The sequence below is a fragment of the Lepidochelys kempii genome, chromosome 3 (assembly GCF_965140265.1).
Source record: "Lepidochelys kempii isolate rLepKem1 chromosome 3, rLepKem1.hap2, whole genome shotgun sequence".
NCBI lineage: Eukaryota > Metazoa > Chordata > Testudines > Cheloniidae > Lepidochelys > Lepidochelys kempii.
Genome location: NC_133258.1, coordinates 155820452 through 155834965, shown reverse-complemented (window position 1 = coordinate 155834965; position 14514 = coordinate 155820452). Strand labels below are relative to the sequence as shown.

The 14514-nt window shown below is 40.7% G+C and overlaps 1 protein-coding gene across 6 annotated transcripts in view; it reads right to left on the bottom strand.

Annotated features, from left to right (window-relative positions):
* The window catches only part of LCLAT1 (lysocardiolipin acyltransferase 1), a 205949-nt gene that overhangs the window by 161475 nt on the left and 29960 nt on the right, over positions 1-14514 (bottom strand). For 2 of the 6 annotated variants that reach the window (XM_073338646.1, XM_073338651.1), the window contains exon 2: positions 6871-6953. The exons of 2 other annotated variants lie outside the window; for them this stretch is intronic. The gene's annotated coding sequence lies outside the window, so the exon portion shown is untranslated. Of the gene's footprint in view, positions 1-6870; positions 8912-13777; positions 13826-14514 lie in introns of those variants that run through there. 2 more of the 6 variants (XM_073338649.1, XM_073338647.1) reach the window with 2 other exon arrangements.

The following is a 14514-nucleotide window of genomic DNA, read 5'->3' as shown; positions in this document are numbered from 1 at the left end:
GGAGTTCTCTAAGATATTAATTACTAACCGTTTTGAGATTGCTTCAGCTAGTTCTTTAAGTACTCTAGGACGAATTCCATCAGGCCCTGCAGACTTGAATACACTACGTCTAACTTATCTAAATATTCCTTAACCCACTCCTTCCCTAGTTTGACTTGTGTTCCTTCCGCCTTGCTGTTAATATTAATCGTGTTGAATATTTGGTCATAATCTACCTTTTTTAGTGAAGGCTGAAGCAAAACATGCATGAAACACGTCAGCCTTCTTGATATCAGTTATTTGCTCTCCTTCACCAATGTAATGTCTACTTTTCTAGACAGGTCCACAGGATATAAAAGAAACTATTTTAAGTTCCTTTTCATTTACATATATTTAGCCGTCAGTTTAAAATGATCTAAATGAACAAATACAGACAGGAGATATGGGGTGTGGAAATGGGATAAAGAAGAGATGTAACAGCCAAGAGCATGACAGGTTATATGATACATATTTTATGAAATTATGGGGTTTTTACTTGACAATATTTTCTTTTTCCCCCTCCGCAAGAGTGGATGTTTAGTAATGGAAGCAGTAAAATTTTAGAAAAGACTAGGAGAAGGATAGAAGTTGTTTGGTGTACTGAAGGATAAATCCAAGACTCTAGAATGTAAGCTTTCCTGAAATCAAGTGGAGAAAACTAGTCTGGCATCCCAGTGTAAACTGCCTCACAATCTTTCAGCATCTTGACTTAATCCACAGCTATAGAGCTGAAGACAGGCTGTGTCATGATTACAGGAGGCAACATCTCCCACATCTCAAATAATGACTGCTTGCTTTGTTGGCAAACTAGAAACCCATACGCGTTTCTTAAACCTCCTAGTAACAATGAAAAAGCCTGTAAGACCAGCTATCACTAACAGTTCTGTAAATAGGTTTCAGAGTAGCAGCTGTGTTAGTCTGTATCTGCAAAATGAAAAGCAGGACTTGTGGCACCTTAGAGACTAACAAGTATATTTGAGCATAAGCTTTTGTGAGCTACAGCTCACTTCATCGGATGCATTCAGTGGAAAAATTATGATAACCAAACATGTAGTTAATAGGGAGGGCTCATGGACTGAACTAGGGGGGACTTCTAGTAATCAGGTATCCTAGGGGAAGAATGAACATCCTTTCTATAGAAATTCCTCTAAAAAAGAAAGTTGGTGGGTTTTCGGGTTTGTTTTTTTTTGTATTTTGTACTGCAGTAGTGCCTAAGGGTTCTAATCAGAGTCCCATTGTACTAGTCACTGAACAGACATTTTGTGCAGTGACTGACACAAAGGGGTCCTCATCCCTGATTGGGGCCCTTAGGTGCTACTGCAATGCAATTAAATAAATAAAAGCCCTTTTTAGTGGTAATATTGTAGACAGGTCCCCCAACAGCTACACCAGGGACATGAGAGATTTTAGATATTTCAAAATGGCAGGCTGCAGTTTGAAATTTAATGGTGAATAATAACACCCATTTGTCACTTTTCCTGTGGCACTTAATGAAGTAGAATAATTTGTCTTTTTATTTTCAAAATTCTTTACTTCCAAACTCTCAGATAAAGAAACCAAATATACAGATGGAAAATTACTCCAGGACATATTACATCTGACCTTTCCAAACTAAATGCAGCTTCTGTTACATATTTATTAAGTATAGGAACCAAATCTTGCACTCAAATACTTTTTTTTTTTCATAGCTATTAAGGTCAGAAGGGACCATTATGATCATCTAGTCTGACCTCCTGCACACGCATTCCTGCAATAAACCTCCCACCTATGTCTGTGCTACTGAAGTCCTCAAATCATGGTTTAAAGACTTCAAGGTGCAGAGAATCCTCCAGCAAGTGACCCGTGCCCCATGCTACAGAGAAAGGCGAAAAAACCCCAGGGTCTCTTCCAATCTGCCCTGGAGGAAAATTCCTTCCCGACCCCAAATATGGAGAGCAGCTGAACCCTGAGCATGTGGGCAAGATTCAACAGCCAGATACCCAGGAAAGAATTCTCTGTAGTAACTAAGATCCAACCCCACCTAACATCCCATCACAGGCCATTGGGCCTATTTACCATGAATAGTTAAAGATCAATTAATTGCCAAAATCATGTTATCCCATCATACCATCTCCTCCATAAACTTATTGAATTTAACCTTGAAGCCAGATAGGTCTTTTGCCCCCACTGCTTCCCTTGGAAGGCTGTTCCAGAACTTCACTCCTCTGATGGTTAGAAACCTTTGTCTAATTTAAAGTCTAAACTTCCCGATGGCCAGTTTATATCCATTTGTTCTTGTGCTCCCATTGGTACTGAGCTTAAATAATTCCTCTCCCTGCCACATACTTCAACTGAGCAGAGCAAAGAGACTGCTCTGTAAGCCTTGCATAACTTGTAATTTTGATCTAGTTTTGTGATACAGACTGACCCTTAAAGTGATTTAAATTAACTTCCACCAGCCTTGTAGGACAGAGGCAAAAGCAATGTACAGTCAACTAGCCCTGGTGCAGCTTTTTTTCACATTACGTCTCTAAAGGAAAAGCTTAAAGAAGTCTGACCAAATACAATATTTTGACTGGCAGAGACAGTTCAGTAGTCTTACTCTAATTTACTATCAGAGAAAACTGTAAAGATGATTAGTTTTGCCTTAGCTAACAGCTGAAGAAAAGCTTTACCCTGGGGTCATATGAAGCACTTAGAGATGAGGGAACAAACTAAAAAAAAAAAACTAGAGTACTTCCCTACCGTGTTTAAAAAAAAAATCAATAATTCTCTTTGGATTACAGTTTGAAGAACTCTCACCCTGTTATCACTTTTATTAATAAAACTGTGTTTTGATCCATGTGTCATCTAAATTAAAATACATTCAAATCAAATGTCTGCCATTAGGCTTACCTTAACTTTCAAAGCATGAAAGATGAAGCTAGTTTGACTGGCACTAAATACACAATGAAAATGTATTCAATGCAAATATATGGTTATTAATAAATTCTGAATATAGATAAGCATCCTTCACCTTGACTGGGAAAGAAAGTGAGAAATCACTTCACTTCAGGTTCAAACAGAGTCTTGTTATCCTGGGTGGGTGTAACAGTACTTTTGTTTGAGTACCATCTTCTTTAAAACACTATGGTTGCAAAGAAATGCTTTAAAATGTGACTAAGTCACCTATGCAGTGACATCTGCCTGTTTACTCTACAAGTTTTCTTATTCCACACTCATCACCATAGTATGTAAGCACCTTCCGTTAGTGCATTAAGCAACATGACTAATATCTGCCACATATTTGTTCACTCCCCTAGCGGTGAAGCGTATGCAATAGAGTGCCTGATTTGGGGAGGGTTTTTTGTTTACTTTTTTAAAAAATATCTGGTCACAGAGACCACAAGGCCCCTGTCCCTTTTAAAGCCCCCTGAACTTTAGAGAAGGCAAAGATAAAAAAAAATGCACTTTGAGTGAAAGATGGTGAGGTTTATGATGGGCCCAGTTTTCCCATCATTACTTATTGGGTTTCTATCTTCAGGAAGGACTGAAACCATTTTAGTCACCACTTACAACTCATTTCTGCCCTACCACACATTGCCAAAACTTCCCAGAAGACAGTGCGCTGGACAGTGGCAGACGGCACACTAGTATACCTACCCATAGTGCACCGTACTGTGCATCAACACAAGCACTCCTCATGAGTACACACAGCACAGACAAGGAGCCAAATATGTACATGCACAAGCAATACACTAACAGCAGCATCTTTATTCTAATATAACTTGTGTCAACCTAAGTTTGTAGCGTAGACATGGCTTTCGCTATTTTACTGTTCATCAAAGCATTTGAGAAGCGAGGCAATCGGGAGAGCATCATTACTTTCTCTTTTCAGGTCCAGATCAACTGCTCTATAAAGAAACCCACAAATTAGTTAGCCCTCTTCAGATTCAGTAATGGTCTTATGGTTCTTGACAATTTGTATATGCTGAAATAGTTTGCCTAACCATGCTCATTCTTTGGAACAGAGAAAACTCCATCTACAAGTTACATGAGAGATTTCTCTAGACTGATCATGTTTATGACCATTTCTAAGGCAAGCTTCCACAGAATGTTTAGTCTGAAACTGACCATTCTAGGTTCGATATACCACCATCCAGAGTTCAGCATTAGGAAACAATAGTTTTAATATCATAACACTGTGCTAACACTGTCAGCTTTAGATGGGTTTAACCTCACCCAACGTACTTGTTTTAAATTATATATTTAGATTACACACAAAAATACATTTAAAGAATATTAAGACTGAGAAAAGTCAAGCAGACATAAGAACGAACAGTATTAAGGCTTCTCTTGCCTATGCATTGTGCTACCGTCTTTAACTACTCAATCAGATTTTATTTTTTCCATAGTATGCCCACCTCATTCACGTCACAGAATGGACCACACTCATTTAATGAGTGGCTATTCAATATTTTGTTTTATCCTCACTAATCACACACTTGGACTATTAAAATTAGTAATTTGTTCATGTTTTACTATAGAGTTATGAGACCCATAGAATCCAAATGCTTCACAATTGTTTATTTTCACAGCCCCTCTGTGAGATGATAGAATCCCCATTTTACAGCTCAAGAATTGAGGCAGAGAGAGTAAGGTCAAAAGACTAATTTTTTATGTCCAATTTGAGATGCCTATGGCCTGATTTTTCAAGGTGCTTAGCATTATATAGCACTTAATGATCAAAGTACAGTGCTAAATGACTTCAGTTGCAGCTGTGCGTGCTCAGCACTTCTGCAAATCAGACACCAAGCTCTAGAGCTGGGCACTCAGAAAATAAGGAATACACAATTAGTGATGACCTGGGAAACATTTAGTTGACATAACTTGCCTAACAACACATAAGAATTCTGGCAGAGCCAGGGATTGAATTAAATGTTCCAGTGTGGCACTCAACTGTTGGAACCAAGAAATCATCCTTTTTCTTCCTGAAATGTTGGACCTCATTCACCACACACCTTCCAACAACATCTGTAATAAATAAGACAGGGGTCCTACAGACAACCATCTCCTTCACTACACAACCCTGATTCATCCCCAGAGCCTGGCCCATCCTGTGTAGTGAATAGAAGCAGGAGTCCTGTTGAAAAAATAGTATATGATTACAGCTGAATCATACTGCATACTGTGAAGAATGTGGGAGATGTATGTAACATTTTATAAACATGTCCATCCGTTTCATTGTTATTGTATTGTTTCATATACAATTACAAAGGGTTAATTCCAGCAGGAGTACTGGCATGCTCCCAAGGAACGGGACCATAGCTTCAGACTGCCCCAATAATCAGTATTTAACAGGAAAATGCAGACATCGTGCCCTTCAATCGCGCCCTTTAAAGTTTACATCTATTCCCGATGAGATCAACTGTCTGGCTGCTGACCCCAGTGGGAGGTCCCCACTTGTAACCTCAGAAGTGGGGAGCCTTCAAGCAGGAACATAGAACAAAGAACTTTGCACTCAGAGACATTGAAGCACAGGGAGGATGACATAGGGACCACAGAGAAACAGACTGAACCGCAGCCTCCAGAATGGGGTACCTGGGAGAAGATAAGCCTACCTAAGCTTTAGGTAAGACAAAGCAGATAGACTATTCAGTTAAAGCCTTTTTTCTTGTAATGCTTTTTTCCTGCTGTTAAGAACAAACAATACTTTATTTTGAAAAACCTGTTCTGGATCACACTGGTCACAGATCTCAAGCAAAGACTATGGACAGCCAAATCCAGTCAGGCCTGCTGAGTAATCACAGTTGGTACACAAGGCGCTGCAGCCCAGTACCCTTTTGAAGTGGAAGAATTGCAAGATTCCACCTCAGAAAGGTAAAAGTCTAAAACCTGGAGAAGGCACACTCAGTGATGCACGAAAATATCAGAGGTGCAGCCAGCTCTGAATTGCAACACATACAAACAAGAGTTACAAATTAAGATTCTACAAGCAACACCAATTCTCGCATCTTGAGTGCTTGACTTTGCAATCTCAACATTCTTTTAACATTAAATACATAGGATATTACGTGGAAAAATAAAAAGCAAGCTAAAAACCCAAGAATTTAATATTGTGGATCCATAACGATCCTCACACAGGTCATCAGCAGAGTCAGAACCTTTAGATTTACAGCACACGCCTCTACAATGCAAGACAATCAAGTAAATGGTAGAAGCAGCAGCAGGCTGTTATCCTGTATATGGGCCAGCCACACAGTGTCCTAGGTTCAATTCCAGGTTCTAGAGGAAATTGTACTCTAGTGGTTACAGACTATTCTGCCCCTACCTCCGACTCCCTGATCCCCAGCCAGCTCATGCCTCACTCTGCTCCTATCCCTCCTTCTCCCCGGCTCTTATTTCTTTCCCCCCAGCTTCTGTCCCTACTACCTCTGCCCCTTAGCCCTCTATATTCCAGTCAGGCTGTTTCCTCCTCCTCCATGCTGTCTGGGCACTAGCAGGTACAGCACTGAAAGCACAGGAAGGAGTCTCCCTACAGTCAGTTCTGCTGCCTCGCACCACAGCAGCCCCTGGTAGTCATGGGAAGGAAGTGCAGGGAAATGCCTTCTCAGCCCCTTCAGCCCTGGGATAGAGCATGCTCAGTCACTCTGTGAGGATGGCGCACACACAGTTTAGTTGATGCATAGATGGTATGGGGGAGCATGTGCTAAGTGAGATTTTCAGAGGCTTATTATAACTTGGACAGATTTTCACAGGGATGGCAAAATGCATTAAACACACAGTCTTATCATGGAAAGCATTCGGAAGCCTTAACGATAGACAGCTACAAACTCTGCCTATAGTTTTGCCCTTTGTATATTTATTTTTTAAAATAAATATCTAGGTACTTACATGGGTCTCGGCACCTATTTTTTTCTCTTTATGCTTAGAATTGTACACAAATGTTTCAGTGACTGGTGCTCTACAAATACCCCCTAGAAAGAAAGAAAGCATAATTTCAAATACCATAAACATATTGAAAAGAGTAAAGCTGATCAAAACAAGCAGATTAATGGGTGCACAAACCAAACATTAAAGCTGTAATTAACCCAAAAGCTTGTGTTTCAGGCTAATACAGTGTAATTGTGTATTCAGAGTATAACCCCTTAACCAACAGTCCAGACTGAACTTAAAAAAGTAAAGGAAAAAAAACAGTAAATCCAATCGTTTTTTAATATGCTTCACAAGCCAATTGTAGCTTTTTATCTAAATCCTAGCTCATTATATTTACATGGGTATCTAACACACTTTGCTATATTCTTCCGCTGCAGCAACACAATACTGCATAGTGCTATTAATTACTCTTAAGGTGCAGATTTAGACAGAAAAAAGGTAATATGATAATACTGAAATTTAATCTTCCTATTTTTTTCTCTTGTTAAAACATTAATTTTATCTTATTTTAAAACTACAAGGTATTGATGAATGCAAATTTATGGAGTTTGAGGATTAAAAGACAAAGCATTGTGACTGTTTACCTTTATGATCTTCCTGCTAACTAAAATTTTTAACCAGATACTCATTTCCTCATTCTGCTGTGTTGGGGGACCACCTCCCAATCAGAACCTAAAAGAGACAATCTTAAGAGAAAACAAAATATTTTTCCCTTAAGGAGAGGTGAGAGGAGGGGGAGAAAAAAATAAGTCCTCTTGATTTTCACATTTATGAGATTTACTTGGAATTTAAGTGACCTTGCTCCAGAGGAGTAGTTGAAATGCTTTAATTAAGCCACTTTTTCTGGACGCATACTTCCTTAAGAATATTTTTAATATAACTCAATATTGGCTACATCTTTCTTGACAGCTGGTATTTCCTTAACAGACTGTCTCAAATGGCTTATATAAAACATTCTTTCTAAAATTCATTTCCTTTCTATGTAAGAAGTTAATACAGCAAGAGAAAACAAGAATGTTTTAGGCCTTGTGGGATATACCAACAAGTTTTGTTTTAAAACTATCTGAATGTTTTTGTAGAAATGCTCACCCAGCTGTAATTTAGTGTTTGAAAAATGGAATGCTTAACTGCAATTCTGCTTCTCTGTAGATCGAATTCCAACAGGATTTTCACTCTTAGTTCTTACCTCTGTAGCATAAGTCTGGTGGAAACCCAACAGCTCTTGATAATGTTAAACCTCGATGGGCAAACAGTAAGAGTAGGGATTTTGCTACTCTGTTACCGTTACCTATGCAAAGATAACATGTCCATGGTTTTCTACCCAACAGGGGTAAAAAGGATGTCCAGGAAAGAGCTCCCATGGTAAGATGAAGAGAGGTGCCCTCATTTCTGAGTGATCAAAGGCCAGACTCTCAACCTGATGAGCTCAATGTTGGCCATTTGCAATAGACTGGTACCTCCTGAACCAGTACGAGGTTATTGCATTCTTCTAAATCACTATCTCTCCTAGCTTTACTAAGACCTTTTATACAAGATGGACTGGCATAGAGAAGCCTTCTTCAGTGGAGAAGCATTTACAGGGGACGGCATACCTGCCTCACACTCTATCCTGATATCTGTTCAAAGTTCTTTTAGAGTTGGGAAAACTCTATCAGTCTCAGTGCAAAGAAACTAATACCCAGGAGTGAGAATCCTGGCAAATGACATATTTACAGAAGGTGGTTATTACAGTCCTTATAGCAGATGCAATTGGTAAGCTTCAGTACAGATTGTGAACATTTAGCTAACTGGCTGGTAGGCTGTAACAGTAAGATCAGTCTTGGCAGAAAGAAGAATTCCCCAACAATAAGTTAAATTTTTTTGGGTGTTGTCCCGTTGGCTCTCATGAAAACATTTTAAGTTTGTTAGATCAGACCATTTTTTCAAGTCAACAGTAAGTGGAAATTTCTCTTAAAGCAATGTTCTACAATAAAAGTCTATATGAATAAAGTGGCAAAGAGTCCTGTGGCACCTTATAGACTAACACACGTATTGGCGCATAAGCTTTCATGGGTGAATACCCACTTTGTCGGATGCATGTGACACGCATCCGACGAAGTGGGTATTCACCCACGATAGCTTATGCGCCAATATGTCTGTTAGTCTATAAGGTGCCACAGGACTCTTTGCCGCTTTTACAGATCCAGACTAACACACCTATCCCTCTGATATAGAAATAAAGCACATGCAATATAGACAAATGAAGCACAATTTCCTAAATTGAAATTCTGCAAAAACTTTAGGTATTTGGTTCCCAATAATTGTTTTATGTTGCCACGTAGAATAGTAAGAAAGCTGCCTTATTGTTCATATGAAAGGAGTAACTTCCACTAAATCCTAAAGCTACCAAGAAGGAGCTTTTCTAAACCTAAGTTTTCCTATTTCTTAATTAGTCAAAGATGTAATGTGCTTCCAATATTTTAGCAAAGAGCTCCCACAAAAATTCTCTTTGGCTGTTACACCCTGTGTTTCAAGATTCAGGGCGGAGAAATAATGAACATGGTGAAATTATTAATCTTAAAAAAAAAAATTTAAAAAAATATGGTCTCAAGCAGAGGAAGGGGGAAAAGTCAGCACTACTGGGCAAACTTCTAAGTGCAATTTGCAGGAAAGAATGAAGGACAGTTACTTTCCCTAGAGTAACTCTGGTTCTTCAAGACATTGTCAGTGTGGATCCCACTATGGGTGCACAGGTGCCTCATGGGTGTGTGATCAGATTTGTTTGAAAGCCATGTCCATCAGTGCAAGGTGTGACAAAGTTCCTGCTCTACCTTGGTGGGTCTTGCGCTTATTGGTGGATTTGCTCACCTTGGAGCTTCACGGCAGCCTTCAGCTTGGCCGTTTTTCTGAATTCACAGTCCAGGTCGACTCCTCCTGTGTCTGACCAGGAGTTGGGAGGATTTGGGGGCAACCTGGGCCTGCCCTCTACTCCAGGTTCCAACCCAGGGCCCTGTGGAATGCAGCTGTTTAGAGTGTCTCTTGGAACAGCTGTGCGACAGCTACAACTGTCTGGGCTACTTCCCCATGGCCTCCTCCCAACACCTTCTTTATCCTCACCACAGGATCTTCCTCCTGGTGTCTGATAATGCTTGTACTCCTCAGTCCTCCAACAGTCCATGTTCTCACTCTCAGCTCCTATCGCCTCTTGCTCCCAGCTCCTCACATGCACCACAAACTGAAGTGAGCTCCTTTTTAAACCCAGGTGCCGATTAGCCTGCCTTAATTGATTCTAGCAGCTTCTTGATTAGAACACCTGCAGCCAATCAGCCTGTCTGTTTTAATTGTTCTGGAACCTCCCCTGTTACCTTACCCAGGGAAAAAGGATATTAGCCCCAGACTAAGTAGATATCTGCCTTCTGTTACTCTCCTATAGCCATCTGGCCTGACCCTGTCACAAAGGGTAGAGCAGCCATTTGAAGCCTGTGATAGGTGAGGATTCCAAAATGTAAGGATGGAGGGCAGGTCACAGGATCTATGCTGACAACTTCTTGAAGAATTACAGTCACTGTAGGAAACAGTAACCATTCTTCCTTCTTGGAGTATATGTCAATGTAGAACCCAGTGTAGGTGACTGGCAAGCAGTAGCTCCTCATTCCCACCTTCTTCAGGAATATCTATTGCATCAGTTGAACAGTGATTGAAGTATTGCTCTTCTGGACTTGGCATCTGACCTAGCAGCTAAGTCCAAAGTACAGTGTTTAAGAAAGTTCAGTGGGTTATTCCACATTGCTGCTTTGCAGATTTCTGATACTGACATTTCTGAAACAGGTGGAGGAATGTTGCCTGAGCTCTGGTGGAGTTAGCCTTGATGTTTGGTGGGAGAGGTAAACCAGCCAACTGATAAGACAAGGTGATGCATTTTTATATTCTTTGTGGTGGGATGGCCTGACCTTTAGATCTCCCAGTCCTAGCCAGAAATTGATGGGGCAACCATCTAAACGGTTTGGTACTGTCAATGTAATAAAAGAAAGTCCTGCGCATCTGATGTGTGCAATTCCTTTACTCCTGGTGCAGCGTGTGGTTTTGGGAAGATGACAGCTAGATTGACTGTTTTAGATTAAATTCAGAGAGATTAGTTTAGGAATTAATTCTGGGTGAGACTTTAGCTCCACCTTCTCTCAAAGGAATATTGTGGGGGAGGGGGGAATATGTTCCGCTAGAAGCACCTGAAGCTAGCTTACTCTTCCAGCCAAAGTGACAGGAAACTAGGAAGACAGCCTTTAGAGAGAGGTAGTGTAAGCAGCATTCTGAGAAAGTTCAAATGGAGTTTCCATGAATCTCAGGAAGACTATACTGAGGTCCCAGGCAGGAGTAGGCTCTCTAACTGGTGGATAAGTGTGCATTAATCCTTTGAGATACTTTGGTATTGTGCTGTGAGAAAAGACAGAACATGACTGCATGGGCAGATGGCAAGCTGAGACCCAGACAAAAGACCACCTTGTTTTAAATGTAGTAAGCAGAAACAATCTTTAGTACCAAGGGCTGTAGGAACAGTCTGTCCGTGGTACTTAGCCAGCCAACAGCTACACCGTCAGATACAGAGACTTCAGGTCTGGATGGAATGTCTAACTGTCCAAACCCGATTTCACAGCACCACGGTCTGGGAGCTAGATTGGAGGCTGAATGGATATCTGTAACAAAACAGTTTTAGCTGATATCTGTCACTATGAAGCTACAATAATGATTGCAGCATTGTCCCTTCTGACTTGGGAATCAGTCAAAAGGCATAAAGTAGGCCTCTGTCCCACTGCAGTAGAGGAAGGCTTCCAGCAACAATCCTGGTCTCAGACTTCCTCTGGAACAAAAAGTTTGACATTTGGCATAGTACTTAGTGGTAAACAGTTTTACAATGGGAATCCCAACTGGACTGAATGCCACTCCCATGATGGATCTGTACAAAAGCCATTCATGACCAGATCAGACTGCCGGCTGAAGATGTCTGCAAGGCTGTTGCTGACTCCTAGAAGATGAAGTGCCAGTGTGTTTACCCTGTTTTGAGAGCACCAAGTCCAGAATTCAATAACCTCCAAGCCGAGAGGTGAGTTTATTTAGTATATGGCTGTCATGTTGTCTGTGAAGATCTGCTGTTGGAAGACAGAGAAGAATACCATACAGGCCAGTTTGATAGCTCCAAGCTCCAGGATGTTCGTGTGCAGTCCCATGTCATCTGGAACCAAAGTTTCTTGAATTTGTAAGTGCTCCAAATGAGCTCCCCAACCCGTCCCTAAAACAGCCGTGATTAGCAGCTTTGTTTGGGAGAAAACTGAAAAAGATACCCTTTTCCATGTGTTTGTGGGTTCCTGCCCCTAAGCCAGTTCTGCAGTGACAATGTGTTACTGTGACCGTTCCGTCTGATATCTCAGAGATTAGACTAACCTGAGCCAGAGCTGAAGGAGCCACAGGTGAAGTCTGGCAAGCGGTATCACTACATGCTCACCCACATATGGCCTAACACTGCAGTGCATACCCATACTATCATAGCTGGTTTGGATAGAACTGAAATATGCGTGTTTGTAAAGAATGGATGAGCTGTCCTCAGGCAGATATGTTTTCTGTGATCTGGACTCAATCCGTTCTCCTATGAACTCTATGATCTGTGATGTGGTAAGTGACTATTTTTCATAGTTCACTAGATGACCCAGCCAGATGAAAAGAGATAGAGGGCATTCCAAGCTCACTGCTATCTGCAACTGATATCTGCCTCTGATCAGCCTGTCATCCAAGCAGCGATAGACATGAAGGCCTTGTCTTCTCAGGTAGGCTGCTCACACTGCTTGGCATTTTGTAAAGACTCTCAGTGCTGTGAAGAATCTGTATGACAGTACCTCTATCCAACAACCATTTGTCTGAAGTGATAGCTGACCATGTCTGAGAGGACAGGGTAAGGTATCTCCCAAAGATGGTTGCTGGTTCCTAATCAGCTCTGATGTGGCTCCCAACACAGTCATCAAGTCTGTTACCTAGTTGAAAGGGCAGATTGGGCAACAGAGAATGAAGATGGGCTTATCCTCGAATATCTGATCACTTCTGTCATTGATACTCCAGCTCTCTACCATGGCTGAGGCCATTGCTTCTGTGGGGGACTGATATTTGTAGGGATTTTTGTGGGGTTTTGGTGTACCAATCCCCAATGACCTCAGCAAACTTCATCCCTTCAAATTGAAAGTCCTGTATATACCGGATTCTCACTCTAGTCTCTTGCTATTTCAGGATTCAGGTACAAACTCCAAGGCTCAGGTTTTTGGCTCTTCAAGTTACTAATATAAGCCCAGGTCCTTGCAAGCTCACAAATACTTGCAACCAGCTCCCGATGTAAATATCTGTAACGAAACAACAAGAACAAACTACAAAAAACAAACAAACAAACAAAAACAGCACACACACACACAAAGTGTGACTCAGAATTCTCTTCCAACCTCTTGAGGGAGGCACGCGGGTTAGTGAATTCAGCAAAGTGAGTGTCTAACATGTAATTATATAGTGTATTTTACAAGTCACCATTTAAAGTTACATATTCAAACTTCTAATTATCAAGATAACATTTTCAGTATATAGTTGCTGAATTTTGAAAGGAAAAAGTAAATTTTATTTTTTTAAAGAAGCCATATTCTCTGGATTTCTACTGCTGATGTCTAACAACCTCAAGGGATGTTTCTAAAATAAACCCTAACTGAACTGAGCAGACACAGCTTACTTAATAACAGTATATTACAATGTTATATTTATACACACAAATGCAACCAAAACAGGTGAGGTTCAACTATTATCTCACAGAATAGAAGGCTCCTCAGTATAAACACTTTATTCATGTCTTTCTTTTAGTTACCTTTGTAAAGACTCAGAGAGCTTGGGCACCCCATCTCAGGAAGAGATTCTGCAACAGACATGACACAAACCATTGGCTTGTCTATATTAGAGCATGAAACCATAGCTAATTCAACTCGTATGATTGCACCGACATAAAGAGCAATCATGCATTGCAGAGTAGACATACTATTTCATCTACCATTCTGTTACATGTCCACAAGCACCATAGTAGTGAGATGGACTACCTTCTGAGTATCCACAGTTTGACAGCTCCCTGAATCATTGGCTTGTGATATATTTCGAAAGGGTTTCCGGGAGGCCAAAGGAATTATGTGAGAATGGGTCAAATTCCCAAAATTCCCTAAGAAATTGTGTCATTTCCACAAGTTATTTTCAAAACAGAGGATTGACTTAACAACTTAGAGCTCACTATTTGTTCACAGACACAGTTGTTTTCTTGAGGTCTTGCAAATTATGTGGCTTCAGTGGTGGTGTAAAGGGTTCTGGCAATAATTCCTGGGGATAGACATAGCCTAGAAATACATGGAATTCATGCTGCAACTCAATGACAAATGTTGTGCTCCCAACCCTAGCCTCAATCGGCTCTGTGAAATACATTTAACAAGCAAAGCACAGCTTTTGAGTGATGACCTTGATTACAGACTTTTGGGACAGAGCTGTAGTCAAGACCAGGATGAGCAGCAGTGGCTGCAGAACTTCAGAAAGAGGAAGGAGACTTTTCTCTGCCTCTCTGGG